A 6,000-nucleotide genomic window follows, 5' to 3' on the forward strand; every position below is an offset into this window, starting at 1 on the left:
GTAGGATCAACATACTGGCTAAGTCAAGGATACACCATTCACATTATGTTGGCCTTGCTTTTCACTGGATTGTACAAAACAGGGCCTCACAGGAAGAAAACCTGCATGCTCAGTCTGCCATCTTGAACCTGAAGTATCAATCACCCACTGAGATTTTAAATAGGCCTTTCTTGCTCCTTTGTACTGGTTATAATTGCTTTAGAAATCACAAAAAAAAATAGGATTGGTTATTTAAAATGTGTATCCCTCTGGCATCTGTGTTCTATGAGAGATCAGCCAAAAACTTTTGTAATTTAGTAATCCAAAATATCCTCCAGACATGGTGAAATTAAAAGAAGGATATTACCAGTTTCCCCAGATGGGGAAAAAAGAGATTGTGAGGTTAAAGCCAAACAATTAAAATCCTCAAAATGTTCCCAGTGTATTTGCATTTGCCTGTTGATTGCTTTTATCACACAATAAAACCAAAGACTTTCTGCAACCAAATGCAGTAGAAAACAATCTTTACTGAGGAAAAGAATTAAAATATGAATTGCTTTTTGTAGGAAAGACTTGTTGAAACATTTTGTAATTTCTAACTTGAATTGACTGAGGCCCACAGAGACATGAAGGCAACCTTTGCAAAACATATTATAAGTAACAACAGGACTTACTCTGTACTTTGCTAAAATACTAGTTAATTCAAAGTGCATAATAATCACTTACAAATGGATGCATATACATCTACAAAATCAAAGCAAAACTTCTCTTCCAGAGATTTTTTTCTAGTGTTTTAACAGGACAGCATGGCAAAATAATATTTCCAGTATATCTTAAAATTAAAATAAACATCTACATTACCTAGAACCTCAGAGAAAAGTATTCATTATAATAAAATAAATATACCATAATTTCATAAATGTGAACCCGTATGTGTTCATAGAACCAGCAGCAAAATTTTGTCTTCATGACACCCACTAATTGTAAGATAAGTACCAAATTATTTCCATTAGTATTCAAGGTTCTTTGAATTCCAGCCTCCACCTCTTCTGCCCGTCTTGTCTCTCATTACTTTCCATTTAAATAAATTCTTAAATATAGGAACTATTTTCCTTGCTCATTCATGGGTTTATTCATTTAGTAAATATTCATTAAGCCCCTACCAAGTATCGAGCACAGTTTTAGGCACTAGAGACACACCAGTGAAATGACAGACAAAAATTACCATTCTTGTGAAACTTATATTCTTTAGAGGACAGGAGGAGACAGATATGAAAGCATAAATTATGCATATATAGGTGTATATGTATATGTAGTATAAATTATAGGTAAAAGTGAAGGATAATGGAAAAATTTGACCAGAGTAAGCATCCAGGGGTGATGGGGCAGTTGCAACTAATCCAGCTCAAGCCCTTGGCTCCCAGTGAAACTCTTCCCAATTTCTCCGACCTATGGTGATCTTCCCATCCTGTGAACAAGTGTAGTACTACCTGACAATCTGTAGCCTTTGACTGACTTTTCTGGCACATTATCTTATACTGTAATAGGCAGTAAATTTGAAACAGTGGAATTGGAGAGAGAAGTCCAAGAATGTAGTTTTGACTCTTTCACTTGGTAAATTATGTAATCTGTAATTTTTTAAAGGAGGGGTTTGACTATATGGTTATCTTAATATCTTTTGAATTTGAAATATCATAATTTTTATGTGTATGTTTTTCTGCCCCCATCAATTTTGCAATAACCATATGTCTTTTATATATGTTCTTTTTAGACCCATCCATGTTTAATATGTAATAAATGTGTATTTATATTAGTTAGTTTGCTGGTAAAATCATTTTCAGTCTCATTATCAAAACATCATTCAAGGCCAAATGCGGTGGCTCATGCTTGTAACCCCACACTTTGGGAGGCCGAGGCAGGCAGATCACCTGAGGTCAGGAGTTCAAGACCAGCCTGGCCAACATAGTGAAAACCCATATCTAATAAAAACACAAAAATTAGCCAGGTGTGGTGGTGTGTGTCTGTAATCCCAGCTACTCAGAAGGCTGAGGCAGGAGAATCGCTTGAACCTGGGAGGCAGAGGTTGCAGTGACCCAGGATTGCACCATTGCACTCCAGCCTGTGTGACAAGAATGAAACTCCGTCTCAAAAAAAATATTCAATTATGAATAAATGTTTTCAGTCATACACCAATCTTTCCATTGGCTGCAAAGATTTTGTGAAGGAATGTTCTCTCTCTAGTCTCTGAGTAAGGTATAGGTTTTAAAAGAACTTAAGTTCAAGAAATCATGGTTCTCAAGCCCTGTCACTAATGTGCCATGAATACAGATGTTTTGTTTAAAAAGCATTTGATTCTCTCTAGGAAAATCTGCCCCTGCAAAGTTTCCATGTCATTTTTAGTTTGTATTGCCACAAAATCACTCCCAGTAACTACTCAATCAAAAAAAAAATTGCAAAAGCAATTATTCCAAACTAGACAGTTTAGAACTCCCAAGATTCTGTGCCCCTTATCTTCAGCTACCAGGGTGGATAAGGAAGACCCAACAGGTGGGGGCAGGGTTAGGCGTGTCTGAGCTCAGACCGTCCTTGTGTGGGTCTTGCTGTGAATGCTGTGGCGGTTGGGGTGAGCTTCCCTGGTCAATGGAGTTGTGTACCTAGGAGGATTATGGCTGCCTCTGCTGAGTCAGGCAGATTGTCAAGGAAATGGGGGATAGTCGGCAGCCACATACCTCCCCAACTCCCATGCAAATCAAAGAACCGGTCTCACTCCCATCATGACCCCTCAACAGCCCTGAGTCTGTTTCCAGGCAGTGGGCAGTCTGGTCTTGAGAACTTGCCCCAGGCTACCTGCCTCCCACATGTGAAAGAAAAGGGCTTGGTTCTTCCCCCACCTGTGGAGGTTGCACACCGGATTCAGCTTCTTGCCCAGTTCAAATTGTTATAAAGTTCAGCTGGAGACTATCTTCCCTGTGGTGCTTTCCCCCTACTCCTCTGGCTGCCCTCCCAAAGGATCCCTGTGGTGCCAGGCAGGAATGACCTGCTTGGGAACCCAGCGAGCTCCCACCTGCTGCTTCCTCCCTGTATTTTGCTTGGCCCTCTAAATTGACTCAGCTCCAGGTAAGGTCAGAAACCTCTCCCACAAACAGACCTTCAGTTTCTCCAGTGGGGGTGTGTGTTCAGGAGAGGAGGATCTCGCTTTCCCGCTTCCGCAGTTGGGTCACTCACAGTATTTGGGGTGTCTCCCGGGTATTGCAGGAACAGTCTGCTTTTTTCAGAGGGTCTGTGGGTCCTCTCAGGATTGCTGGTTTGTTCTTGAAGTTGATCTGGAGCTAAAATTCACAATTCGAGCCTCTGCACGCTGCTCTGAGTCAGAGCTGCAATCTAATCCTGCCTCCTGTCTGCCACGATGATCGATTCCACAAAGAAAATTGTAAGTCCATGCAGCTGAAGTTCTGTCAAACATTTTAAAAAAATAATAATAGTAAATAAAGGAAGAGGGAATACTTATACCTCGTGTTATGTGGTCACCATTACTCTTATCCTAAAACCAAGGATATTATTAAAAAATAAAACTACAGACCAATATGTCTCCTAACCATACGTTCAAAAATCCTTAACACAGTATAAGCAAATTAAGTCCAGCAATTTATAAGAAGGGTAATGCACCATGACCAAGTGGGGTTTACAGGATGAATGCAAAGTGAATTTAAAACGTAAAAAATAACCGGTATCATTCACCATATTAATAAAACTATATGATCTCATTAAAGCACAAAAAAGCATTTGAGGCTGGATGTGGTGACTCATGCCTGCAATCTCATCACTTTGGGAAGCCAAGGAGGGTGGATTGCTTGAGCCCAAGACTTTGAGGCCAGGCTTGGCAACATAAAGAGAAATCCATCTCTACAAAAATTGTTACAAATTAGCCAGGCGTGGTGGTGCATGACTGTGTCTCAGCTACTTGGGAACAGGTGAAGGCAAGAGGATTGCTTGAGGCCCAGATTTCAAGGCTGCAGTAAGCTATGATCAAATTATTGCATCACTGCACTCCAGCCTGGATGACAGAGCGAGACCTTGTCAAAAAAAAAAAAAAGAAAGAAAAAACAAACCAGTTGATACAATTCAATACACATTCACCCATTCATGATAAAAATTCTTATCTAAATAGAAATATAATGGAACTTCCTGAACCTCATTAAAAAAATTCACAAAATCCTATAAAAAACCTCATGCTAAATGGTGAAAGATAATTGTCTCACTCAAGTTCAGAAAGAAGGCAAGGATGCTCATTCTCAACATTCTTACTTAGCAGTGTTCTGAATGCAATGTAATATGCAAAACAATGCAGTAAGGCAATAAATAAATATATACGATCACAGTGGAAAAATTAAAACTACATCTATTCAAACATAACATGATCATGTATATAGAAAATTCTAAGGAATTCATCCAAAAAAAGTTACTAGAAATAACAAATTAATTTAACATGTTTGCAGAATATAAAATCAATATCCAAGAATCAATTGTATTTTCTTACACTATTAACAATTAGATCACTGTTACCTCTGACCAAAATAAATTTAAAAGACCAGAATTACCCTCTCAGATGAAATAATTAAAAAGTCAGAAAAAATATATAAAGTAACTGATAAAAACAAGCAGACAAGATACAGAAGCCTTTAAGAATACTATTAAAAATTTTGACATAAATAATAACTGAATCTGGCAACTGCATAATTCATATCTCTGTAAGTACAAACAATACTTACCTAAACTGATGGTATGCTGGGCAATAGAGTAAATTTTAACTCATTTGAAAGTACTGAAATTACAAAGCATGTTATCTAAGTAGAATGGAATAAAGCTAAAATATAATTTTGAAAAAACAACTAGAGAATCTTCATGTGTTTAAAATATTAAGCAATAGACTTCTAAGTAAATCATTTTTTAAACAAGACTCAAAATGAAAATTAGAAAGTGTTTTTTACTAAATGATAATGAAAATATTGCATATTAATATTTGTGGGATGCGATTAAAGCCATGATCAGAAGGCACTTTTTATAGAAATAAAAGAATAACTGTATAAACAGTTATCTTAAGAAATTATAAAATTAGCAGTAAATTAAAAGGTAAGGAAAGAGAGAAAATGAAGTCAAAAATTCCATACAAAGGATCAGCAAAGCCCATATTGGTCCTGACAAAGCCTTGACAAATAAAATTTATAAACACCTATTGAGGACAATCAGAAGATGAAAAGAGAAAGCAAATTTACCAAGATAATAAAAAAGAATAAATCTAAACATTCTAGAAATGTTAATGAGAGAAGAAAATATAAAATTTAGGAGTAATTTTATACCAATAAATTAAAATTTTTGATGAAACGGACATATTTCTATGGGAGAAATAAGAGAAAAAAAGAAAACATTAGATAAACCCTGAGTCTGTCTGTTAAAGAAATTTAATTTAAAGCTACACACACACACAAAAATAGCTGGGCTGGGATGCTTCACTGGTGATTTCCATTAAACATTTCAGAAAAGAATATAGCCCAATCTTACTCAATTTCTTCTTCTAGAAAAAGGAGTGTCTTCCCAATTCCCAGTATGAGATCAGCTTAAGCTTGATATGAAAGCCTAATGGAGACATTAAAAGGGAGGAAAATAATAGACACATTTTATTAACATATGCAAAACTTTTGTTCAAAATATTAGCAAATAGAAATGAATAATATTTTGACATGTAATACATCACAAGACACTTTTTTATCTATTCCAAGGAATATAAGATTTTTATTTTATTTGGGAATCACAATATTTTAAAATGTAATGCATCACAAGGTACTTTTTATTGATTCCGGGAATGCAAGATTTTTATTTTATTTGAAAATCAATGTGGTTCATTACATCAGCACAATAAAAGAAAAAAACTCAGATGATTTTCTCAATAGTTTCAAAAAGAAGTCTTTAAGAAAATTTAACGTCTACTCACTACTCAAAAAAAAAAAAAAATAGAACAAAAAG

This window comes from Nomascus leucogenys, chromosome 19, assembly GCF_006542625.1.
Source record: "Nomascus leucogenys isolate Asia chromosome 19, Asia_NLE_v1, whole genome shotgun sequence".
In the NCBI taxonomy this organism is placed as follows: domain Eukaryota; kingdom Metazoa; phylum Chordata; class Mammalia; order Primates; family Hylobatidae; genus Nomascus; species Nomascus leucogenys.